This window comes from Rattus norvegicus, chromosome 14, assembly GCF_036323735.1.
Source record: "Rattus norvegicus strain BN/NHsdMcwi chromosome 14, GRCr8, whole genome shotgun sequence".
Classification (NCBI taxonomy): Eukaryota; Metazoa; Chordata; class Mammalia; order Rodentia; family Muridae; genus Rattus; species Rattus norvegicus.
Window position 1 is genome coordinate 98,867,541 of NC_086032.1, and position 11,435 is coordinate 98,878,975.

The 11,435-nt window shown below is 46.4% G+C and overlaps 1 long non-coding RNA gene across 1 annotated transcript; it reads right to left on the reverse strand.

The window, feature by feature from the left end:
* Window positions 1-34: 34 nt before the first annotated feature.
* Window positions 35-8,523, reverse strand: LOC103693208 (uncharacterized). The gene is made up of 3 exons (XR_595951.4): window positions 7,759-8,523; window positions 4,423-4,635; window positions 35-304 (listed from the first exon to the last, which is right to left on the reverse strand). It is a non-coding gene; the product is annotated as an uncharacterized LOC103693208 (long non-coding RNA).
* Window positions 8,524-11,435: the final 2,912 nt, after the last annotated feature.

The window sequence follows — 11,435 nt, forward strand, 5'->3', positions numbered from 1 at the left end:
AGGGCCTTGCGCTTGCTAGGCAAGCGCTCTACCACTGAGCTAAATCCTCAAACCCCCCAGCCCTTTTTAAATCCTATTTTAAACCTGTTTTTCCTCAGTGCCGCACTAAAGCCAGCACTGAGTTTCAGCCTTTAGTTCTGTTAACGCAGAGTCCCAGGTCAGCCAGGAGTCAAGGGGAGGGATCTGCAGAGGTTACTTATCCACAGCGGGTCAGACACATGTGAGCCCTTCACATCCTGGGCTGGTCCTGCTTATAAATTGTCCCACGAAGAGATGACTGTTTATTCTAAGCCGAGGCCAGGACCTGTGGGGTCAAGTTCCAGAAGCCAGTGAGCTGGCCATTGGAATGTGAGTGTGGGTGGGTGAAGCAAGGAAGTGGCCACTGGCTTCCACTGAGTCACAGAGGCTTGAGTGGGGGAAGGCTCCCCAAGCCCCACCTAGGTGTAGCAGGAAGAGCACGGACAGGAAGGAGGCTGGCTCTTACCCAGAGGATCCTGGGAGGCCAAGCAGGCAATAGATACAAATGCTGTCCTGTGAAAATCTCCAGGGGATGCAGGAGGCCGTGTGTGTGTGTGTGTGTGTGTGTGTGTGTGTGTGTGTGTGTGTGTGTTATATGTGGGTATTTGTGTGTGAGTGTGGGTGTGTGTGGTGTGTGAGCGTGTGTGGTATGTGTGGTTGTGTGTGTGTGTAGTATATGGAGTTGAGAGGTGGTGTGGATGTGTATGAGTGTGTATGTGGTTGTGTGTGTGTGTGTGTGGTATGTGTGATTGTGTGGTGAATGGTGTGCATGTGTGTATGTGGTACGTGTGATTGTGTGGTGAATGGTGTGTGTGTGTGTGTGTGTGTGTGTGTGTGTGTGTGTGTAGTTCAGAAAGATCCAGAGCCCTTGCCTTTCTTTAGTTTGAGCTTCAGAAGTTGTTAGGTGTCAAATATAGGTCTTGAGAAGTTAAAGTTGGGATGTGTCCTACATAGCTTTAACTGTCAATCTGACACAGTTTAGTCATCTGAGAAGGGAGTATCAAAACAGGGATTGCCCAGACCCAGATCAGATTACGTGTGGACATGTATGTGGGGGATTGTCTTGATTGTTAATGGATGTGGGAGAGCCTAGTCCATGTGGGTGATATCATTTCCAGAGCGGGTGGTCTGTATCAGAAAGTAGCCAGGCTGGAGCTGGAGAGATGGCTCAACCATTAAGAGCACTGACTGCTCTTCCAGAGGTTCAATTCCCAGAAACCACATGGTGGCTCACGATCATCTGGAATGAGATCTGAAGCCCTCTTCTATGTGTCTGAAGACAGCTACAGTGCATCATTATACATAAAAATAGATAAATACATCTTAAAAAGAAAGAACGAAAGGAAAGAAGGAAGGAAGGAAGGGAGAAAGAAAGAAAGAAAGAAAGAAAGAAAGAAAGAAAGAGGGAAAGAAGGAAGGAAGGAAGCCAGGCACGGACAGAACCTGTAAGCCAGCCAGCAAGTATGGCTTCCTTAAGTTGTAGGCTGTTGTCTGTGTTCAATTGTGTTTGTCACAGCAACAAAAGGGAGGCAGAATGGGGTCCCTTGGCTGCCTGGTCTCCTCCAAAAAGCAAGGGTTTGACACCGAGCAAGTGTGTAAATATATTAAAGAGAGACAATGAGAGACTGTGTGTGAGAAGGAGGAGGGCCACAGCAGGTTGGAGGAATGTGGATGAAGAAACATCACAGGAAGTCAGCAGGACAACATCCCCATTAGCTGCCTGTCATCTGCCTGTGAGTTGCCCATACTGCTCCAGAGAGGAGCAGAGTGTGGCGAGGATGACAGCCTGGTGCAGAGGTACAGCCCGAAGGCAGGCCGACCCACCATCCAAGAACGTTTATCCAACGCTCACTGTTATGACGGCTATTTTAACTGCTGTACGGTGGATGAGTAGCTAAACCCGGCTAGTTGGTACACAGACTGTAACCCTAAATCCGGTAACAGCTATACAGGGTGCAGAGACCTGTCCCAGTTGAAGTAAAATGGAGGGTGTATACCAAGTGGCCTGGGGGAGTCCTAGCAGACCTAAATCCACCAGTTTCAGCCTGTGTCTCTTCAGAGTATTACTTCCTCTATTATTAACTTGCTTTCTCTCAAGCTAGCTGCTTTGCTACAGTGTAACTTTAGATCAGCCTTAGATTCCCCCTTCCAACCTGATAATCCAAGGCACTCTCTAAACTGGTGGTATTCCAAAGGGAATACCAGGGGATCGTGACCCAGCCGTCCAGCTGCCCTCGTGCTATAATCTTTGAGTGGAACTAGAGGTGAGAGGAAAGGCATACAAATAATTTCCACGAGTTCCTTGGCTGATGGCACAGGTGCCAGTCCACCTGAGGCGGCCACGTGCCGTGAAAGCCTGAAGCTAGTTCTCCTGCTTCTTCTAGTGTCTCCCAAAAGGCAGGGCTTAACAAATGTTTGCTGTCTGGTCATAAAACAAACAAGTGGAGCTGGGACTGTATCCGCTCCCAGGAAATCTAGGGAACTAAGAACGGACGCAGAAGCCGCTGGGTCTTCAAGGCTCTTTGGAATCAAAAGTAACGGAGAAATCCAGACCCCTTTGCACTGAGCTATCGTTAAGAATAGAAACAGTAGGATTGGGGGCAGAGCTCTGTAATGCTTGGAGGCCCTGGGTTCCAGCAGCAGCAGCAGCAGCAGCAGCAGCAGCAGCAGCAGCAGCAGCAGCAGCAGCAGCAGCAGCAGCAGCAGAGAGGAGACAGTAGTCCTAGCACCAAGGAAGCTGAAGTAAGAGGATCGTGAGTTCAACGCCAACCTGGGCTACAGCATGAAACTCTGCCTCAAGTCACACGCATATCCCACAGCCACTCAAAATGCCAAAAGCAGCACTCAGCAGAGCAGTTAGTGGGTGATAACCTGTCACCTAGCCTGTCCATTGAGGGGTGACTACTGGCATGCTCCTCACTTACATAATCTCCTCGAGGCTCTCCCAGGCTGCCCAGCAGAGTCCCCTGGGCTCCGAGCCAGCCTCTCCTCTTGACCTTTCTCTGCTTTCTCTCCTTAGAGAATGAGGTTTAAAAGCCTGCTGATAATACTCCCTCCTCAGCCCGTGGACACCCGCTAATCAATTCAGTAGCTGGTGGCTCAATGTGGAACATCAGCCATCGCGTGAGCCCTTGGAGTATGAAGATGGGCCGTCTCTCAGGAGACACTTGTAGGCTGGAGCTCAGCAAGGAGAGGCCGCCTGGATGGTGGGGATCTCTTTGCATACTCTTTTATACAATGTAGACTAATGTAGACTAAGCAACTGGTTTTGTGCCTGGCTTGGATGGTTGTGTAGGGTCTGGCTACCCACTAGGTGGCATGGGCAGGCAATGGGATGGTGGGGGTTGGGGGGCATTCCAAGGACAGGGAAAGTCAAAGAAATGGGCATGTCATTTTGGTTTTGTTTTATGCGACTTTCTTTTTTTTTTTCTTTCTTTTTTTTTTTTTTTTTTTTTTTGGTTTGGTTTTCTTAGAATGGACATTTTTGACCAGAATAGAGTTGATATGAATAAAAGGCAGGAAGTTAAGAATTGACAAATCAATGTTTTTTAGTTTACTTCATTATTTTATATGTATGAGTGTTTCGCTTGCCTCTATGTCTATATACAACATACATGCCTAGTATCCACAGAGGTCAGAAGAGGGCATCAGATCTCTGGGGCTGGACTTACAGACAGTTGTGAGCCACCATGTGGATGCTGGGAACCAAGTCTCAGTTCAAGTCTCAGGAGCAAGAAGTGCTCTTAACTGCTGGGTCAACTCTTTAGCCACTACTGGTCAATTATAGCAGAGAATGTAATATTCCTATAGACAGAAGGGAGAGCCAATGAGATTGGAGTGTTCCTATAGGAAGACTGGGCCAGTGAGAATGGAGTGTTCCTATAGGCGGAAGAGAGGGCCAATGAGAATGGAGTGTTCCCGTAGGCGGAAGAGAGAGCCAGCGAACAGTTAGCAGATGGAAAACTAAAACTGAATAATTTTCATAACCGTGTCCCTCTTGTCCTCTGCTGCGAAGGGTGCCTTGGCCTTACATTCGGCATCTACCCTCGCCCCACTTCTTTTTCTCTAACAGACATTTACACCTTCCCTGCATAAATCACGCATGCCTCAGGGAAACTCCAGAGTGGGTCTGGCTGATCTACCCCACCAGGGATTGGTTCCGGTTGAGCATGTGACGCAGGCCTGGTCTCCTTCTGAGAAAATGGACCTAGTCTCTAAAAGAGGCCCCTAAGAAGGGAGGGTCTTCTTTCTTGTTCAGGACACCGTCATATCTAGAGGTGGCCTGTTTCCCATGAGTTTGAAGATGAAGACAATAGCGAAGGCAGCAGGGCAGAGAGGAAAGGACAGTTTCTTTGAGTTACTATGAGCCACGCACGGCATCCTTCTTGCCTTAGCAGAACTTACCGTTTCGGTTTTAAGCCAGTATGAGTCAGGGTTCTCCTTAGTTTTGTTCCAAAATACCACCTTGCTTTCTCAACAGCTCCTGAAATCCCTTTTCCTCCAGTAAGCCTGCTCCTGGAGAACTCACTGGAAACCTGTTCCATAACCTGATGATATGGGGGAAATCAGGGTCCCCTCTCAGGGTTCTTAGTCTCATTGATAGAAGCGTTTACGGTTCTGGAAAGAAAGATCAGCGGTTACGAGCACTCGCTTCTCCTCCTCCCCCTCCCCTACCTACCCCCCTCCCCCTTTTCCTAAGATTTGCTTTATGTGTATGGGTATTTTGCCTGAGTGTATGTATGTGTACTGTGTACCAGCTGGTGCCTACGGAGGTCAGCGGAAGGCATCGGATCCTTCAACTGGAGTTACAGGTGTTTGTAAGCCACTGTGTGGGTGCTGGAATCAAACCTGGGTCTCCTATAAAAGCAACAGGTACTCGTAACCAAAGAGCCATCTCTCCAGCCTCCAGATTTGCTGCTCTTGCAGAGGACTTAGGTTCTGTTCCCAGCATACACTATAACTCTAGCCCAGGGAATCTGACATTTTCCTTTGGTCTCCAAGGACACCCTGCATACAGGCAGTCTGTATACATACATGCAGGCATAAAAGAAACTTCGAGTTTTGAGGGGTTTTTTATTTTTATTTTTATGTGTGTGATTATATGTCTGATGTATGTCTATGCACTACATGCATGCAGTACCAACAGATACCAGAAGACGGTGTTGGATCTCCTGAGACAGGAGTTACAGACAGTTACAGGTTGCTTTGTGGATGCTGGGAATTGAATCTGGGTCCCAAGGCCCAGCAGCCAGCATTCTTAAGTGCTAAGTCATCCCTCTTGCCCCAAAAAATAGTAAAAAAAAAATTAAAAAAAAATTAAGGATGGATTCAAATGGCAGCTCAAAGACAATTTTATTAGAATTAACAGAAAAGCTTGAAGGCAAGCCAGCTAGCTATATCTCTGGGTTTCCAGAGGCCCCGGGTAGAGGCAAGAAGGAAACAGCCAAGCTTGGAAGCTCGCATAGAAGTCAAACACATGGGGCTCGAGACCCCATATGAACAACAATACCAACCAACCAGAGCTTCCAGGGACTAAGCCACTACCCAAAGACTATACATGGACTGACCCTGGGCTCCAACCTCATTGGTAGCAATGGTTAGCCTAGTAAGAGCACCAGTGGAAGGGGAAGCCCTTGGTCCTGCCAAGACTGAACCCCTAGTGAACGGAATTGTTGGAGGGAGGGCGGTAATGGGGGAGGGGAACACCAATATAGAAGGGGAGGGTGAGGGGTTAGGGAGATGTTGGCCCAGAAACCTGGAAGGGGAATAATAATCGAAATGTAAATAAGACATATTCAAGTTAATAAAGATGAAAAAAAGAAATTAAAAAAAATAAATAAATAAAAAGGGAACAAGACTACCCTTAGGAGGGGATAGGGAGGCAAAGTTTAGAACAGAGGCTAAAGGAACACCCATTCAGAACATGTGACCCATACATATACAGCCACCCAATTAGATAAGATGGATGAAGCAAAGAAGTGCAGGCTGACAGGAACCGGATGTAGATCTCTCCTGAGAGACACACCCAGAATACAGCAAATACATAGGCAAATGCCAGCAGCAAACCACTGAACTGAGAACGGGACCCCCCATTGAAGGAATCAGAGAAAGAACTGGAAGAGTTTGAAGGGGCTTGAGACCCCATATGAACAACAATGCCAAGCAACCAGAGCTTCCAGGGACTAAGCCACTACCCATGGACTGACCCTGGTCTCCAACTGAATATTGTAGCAATGAATATCCTAGTAAGAGCACCAGTGGAAGGGGAAGCCCTTGGTCCTGCCAAGACTGATCCCCCAGTGAACGGGATTGTTGCGGGGAGGGTGGTAATGGGGGGAGGATGGGGAGGGGAAGCCCATATAGAAGGGTAGGGGGAGGGGGAGGGGGATGTTGGCTCGGAAACCGGGAAGGGGAATAACAATCAAAATGTAAATAAGAAATACTCAAGTTAATAAAGAAAAAAAAAAAAGAAGTCAAACAAACACATGATAGACAAGTGACCACATGACGGAAAAAATGTTTTAGAGAAAGAATAAGGAAGCTAAACTTGTTGGGGAAAGCATGTTAGAAAAGAGAAAATAACTCAGAGAAGGGGTAGACTTACAGAGCTGCATGCCTGAGCTACTGTGATAGAGACCAGCATTGTCTATTATGGGATAGAAGGAGAGGCACAGCATCTCATTAAAGGGCTAAGTTAGGTGCTCTGTCTTCCTAGAGGGGGTCCCTGGCCACCTGCTCAACCTGGCACACCTGTTAGGCTGCCAGCCAACAGTCTCTACCAGAAGGTTTTCCTTAATGGCCCTTGATGTCGCTCTTTCCTGCTCATCTGGGCTTCTTGTTCCTCACCTCAACGTTCTCCCACCATGGCTGACCCTCAACCCCTGCCTTTATCCTTACTCCCTACCACCTTCATCCATGAGGCACCAGCGCAGGTCAGCATGTCTCTATTCTTGCTGTCCCTACCCTCGAGTCAGATAACTACAGGCTGTGTTTGCCTCAGACCCAGAAACTTTGGAATTACTTTCCCCAGGACTGTCTTAGGAGCGCTTGAATAATGGCTGACCTCACCATGAGCCGATGGGGCTGCTTGGGAAAGACCCAAGCAACGGGATCACTGGCTATTAGCATGTCTACAATCCACCATTCTTGACTAGCTCTTACCAAATACTGTGCAATTCTCTTAAACATTCAGGAGCAACCCCCCATACAAGACAAAACACAAGGGAAGTTTGAGTGAGTGTCAGGTGTGAGGGACGGGTAAAGCCCTTGGAGGAAGGGGGGTCTCTTTTTTTTTTTTTTTTTTTTTTTTTTGGTTCTTTTTTTTGGAGCTGGGGACCGAACCCAGGGCCTTGCGCTTCCTAGGTAAGCACTCTACCACTGAGCTAAATCCCCAGCCCGAAGGGGAGTCTCTTAACCTGGGACTTCAAATTTAGACAGATTTCATCCTCCCCAAACAGGAGCTGGACTTAAGAGTTCAAGACAGGGACTGGAGAGAAGCTCAGCAGTTAGGAGCACTGGCTGCTCTTCCAGAGTTTGTGGGCTCAGTTCCCAGCGCTCACACAGTGGCTCACAAACGTCTGTAATTATATTTCCAGGGAATCCAACATCCTCTTCTGACCTCTGAGGGCACTAGGCATGCCGGTGGCGCGTGGACATACATGCCTGCGAAAACACCCATACACATAAAATTAAATTAAAATGAAAACAACCCAGGACCAAGCACAAACGTGTTAGCAATACCAGCATTCAGGAGCCTGAGGCAGGAAGATTGCTGAGTTTCAGTGCAGCCTGGACCACCATGACACTGTTTAAAACGCAGGATCCCCAGGACCAAAGCCAGACTTGGTGGCGCACATCTGTAAATCCAGCACTTGTGGCCTGGACATACTGAGTTCCAGTCCCAGGCAAACATCACTGTGAACAGCGAACTCAGAACCACTTGTTTTGTTGTTTTTGGAATTTTGTTTTTCCCTTTCTCTGGGCCTCTTCAACTTGCAGCCCTAATCACTCCAGGAGGGGTCAGTAGCAACCAAAAGGTGTCCCTGTAGGATGTGGCTGGTGACCTGGCTTCTGGGTTTACCATCCAGTTCTTGGGCGGGTGTCCGAAGAAATCGCTGGGCCGTACAATTGCTCTTTCATGAACGTCTTTACTGGCAGTCTTCGGTGGATTTTGGGCTGGAAGCTGACTGCTCCTAACCTCTTTCTTTCTGGCGCAGGGAGACTGCAGATGGGAGGTATGGGGACAGGATCTAAAGTCTCAGGAAGTGGAGAGGCAGGGGAGGAACTCGAGCCCCGCACACTCCTTTTAGTAGCCCAGTCTCCAAGTCGGAGCCTGCAGGGCAATTGTCGTGTTAATTATTGGCCAGTGTCCGGCCTGGCAAGCCAGCTCACCAGCTGTGACTCATCCCTTTTCTGCTGAGGCCTCAGAGGCTCCGCTGGGCACACCCCTTAAATGACACGTGCCCTCATAATTTCTGAGGGTGTTGCAGCCTGTGCGGATGTGTACCCCGAACCGGACTCACAATCAGCTGAGCCTTGTGTGGGTGTTTTCTAGACCACATCCTGCGCACTACTACTCTCTACCCAGAGTTGGAGGAAAATCGGGACCAGAGGAGATGGGCCCATGGCTCATCTCTAGCCACTCACTGTCTAGAGAGAGGGTAGGAGGGAGGGAGAGGGACAGGGCCTGAGTCAATGAGAAGGGCAGGTTGGCACCCGGAGCGGGTGGGGAGCAAATGGCTGGAAAGATACCAAACATGGAAAAAGCCTGCAGATGCTGGACCAGTGTCCTTATTCCTCCCACCCCCCACATCTGTGGGCTGCCACCAATTTGCCAAGTATTCCAGAGCCATTTTAAGATGAAATAGTATCAGCTTTTTTATTCTTTTGTCCTTCTCTCTTCCTTTCATTCCATTGTTTTTGTCTAGTATTTAACTTTGTGGTATGTGTTTTAAAGGAAATTATTGTTTTATCTGTTGTTTGTTTTTAAATTCTGGGTTCCCAGATTTTTCTGGTTTCCGAGTAATTGCCGGGGTTTATTGAGAATTTGTATCGGCAACACTTTCAATTTTTTTTAATTGAAAAAAAAAAAGTCCATATTTTGATTGTTTTTTTTCCTCCCTGCCAGTTCCTCCCAACCTCCCTACCCACCCAACTATATGTGTTTTTCTTTTTTTGTTCTCTTTTAAGAAAGAAAGCCAAACAAACAAGCAAATCAAAACTCCATTTAAAAAAAAGCCCACAAAAATCAAAATAAACAAAATAAAGACTGATTGAAACAAACAAAACAAAACAACAACAAAAAGTCCACAGAAATACCAGGGAGTTTGTTCTGTGCTAGCCAGCTACTTCTGGGCATGGGGCCTGCCCTGGAGTATGGCTGATATACCCAGTGAAATCCATTGGAAAAAACTGATTTTCCTTCTGCCAGGGGGTATCAGATGCCAGTAGCTTCTTGGTTAGGGATGGGACCCCATGTCCACTTCCCTGTTCATTTTCAGGGCGAGGCTCCTGTCTTGCTTGAACCTATGCATGCCTGTCTTGTGCAAGCTACCACAGCCTGTGTGAGTTCATTTGTGCATCAGTCCTGTTGTGTCTGGAAGACATTGTTTCCTTGTAGCCAACCATCACCTCTGACTCTTACAATCGCTCCCTGAACTTCCAAGGAAGTGGGGAAATGTTACATCACATGTCCCATTTAGGACTGAACGCTTCAAAGTCTCTCACCCTCTGCACATTATCCAGTGAGGATCTGTGTTAATTCCCACCTACTGCAGGAAAAAGTTTCTCCAATGAGAGAGTTTTAAGCAAGACACTGATCTGTGGGATTAGCAGTATGTCAATTAGGAGTCATTTTACTTAAATGTTTCTTTAGCAGAATAAGTATAGTAGGGTTTCCCCTGAACTGTGTTTGTCTTTGGTGGTAAGGTGTGTTTCTTGGATGTAGCAGATAAATTCAGTTCTCTAATCCAATCTGTTAGTCTGTGTGTGTGGTTTTTTTTTAATTGGATAACTGAGATCATTAATATTGAGAATTATTAATGAGCTGTGTTTATTGATTCCAGATATTTGTTATGATGTGAATTCTCACAACCTCATCCCCTTCTGATTTCTTGTTCTGGGATTATTTTATTCCTGTGTCTTTTGGGTTCTGACTTACATCTTCAGACTGATGTGTGCCTTCTAAAGGCTTCTATAGAGCTGGACTGGTAGATAGAAATTCCTTACATTTGGTTTTTGTATAACGTTTTCCTATTCTGTTGTAATTGGTACTTTCAATGGGTTTGGTCTCTCAGAGTCTGTTGAACAACCGTCTTTTTGGTGTCTCGATTGAGAACTAAAGTGTTATTCAAATGGGCCTACTTTTTAACATGTTACTTGGTATTTTCCCTTGCAGCTTTTAATATTCTTTATTTTGTAGGCTTCACAATTTCATTACGGTGTGTCGTGTTATCTTGGTAGGCATTTCCTTCTTTGGATTGGGGAGATTTTGTGTGTGTGTGCGCGCATGTGTGCACTTTTGACCTGAGTTTTTTCTTTTCCTCTTCCTATAATATGGTCTTTTTCATAGTGTCCCATTTTTCCTGGATATTTTATGCCAGGATTTTTTTTAATTTTATTTAGATTTAACATTTTCTTTGTCTTCAATATCTCAAAATCTCTCTTCTGTGCTTTTTTTTTTTAAACCTATATCATTCTCTTTTTTCCCCCGAAGATTTATTTATTTTATATATGTGAGTACACTGTCATTGTCTTCAGACACACCTGGAGAGGGCATTGAATCCTATTACAGATGGTTGTGAACCACCATGTTGCTGGGAATTGAACTCAGGACCTGTGGAAGAGCAGTCAGTGCTCTTAACCACTGAGCCTTCTCTCCAGCCCTCTCTTCCGTGTCTTGTAACCTGGTCATGAGGTTTACCTCTGAGATTTTGTTTGCCACCTTAAGCTTTTCATGTCTAGGTTTATTTCATTTTTTTTTTATTTCTTTATTGATTTTTATTTCTATGTTCATGCCTTGAATTGTCTTTCTTATTTCACTCAACTGTTTTTGTTTTCATGGTCTTTATTAAGGCATTTGCTCATATCGTCTTTGAGGTCCTTGACCATATTTATAACTGCTTGATGTTCTCATTTGAATTGGCTTTTTTCCAGGGCCTGTTGTAATAAGGTCACTGGCTTCTGGAGAACGCATATTGCCTTGGCTGTTCATGGTTGCATTGGGATCTAGGCCTCTGGGGTTGTGATATTTGAGGAGTCTCTTGGTGTAGATAGATATTTGACCCTGACTTTGCTGGGTGGATGTTCCCTTCTTCGGTTGCTCTTGGTCAGTCTGGGTTCTGGTGACTGAAAGGTTGCTAGTAGAGAGAGTGTTTGTGGACTGGCATGTGCTGCAAGGGAATGGAGACGGGCAAGGG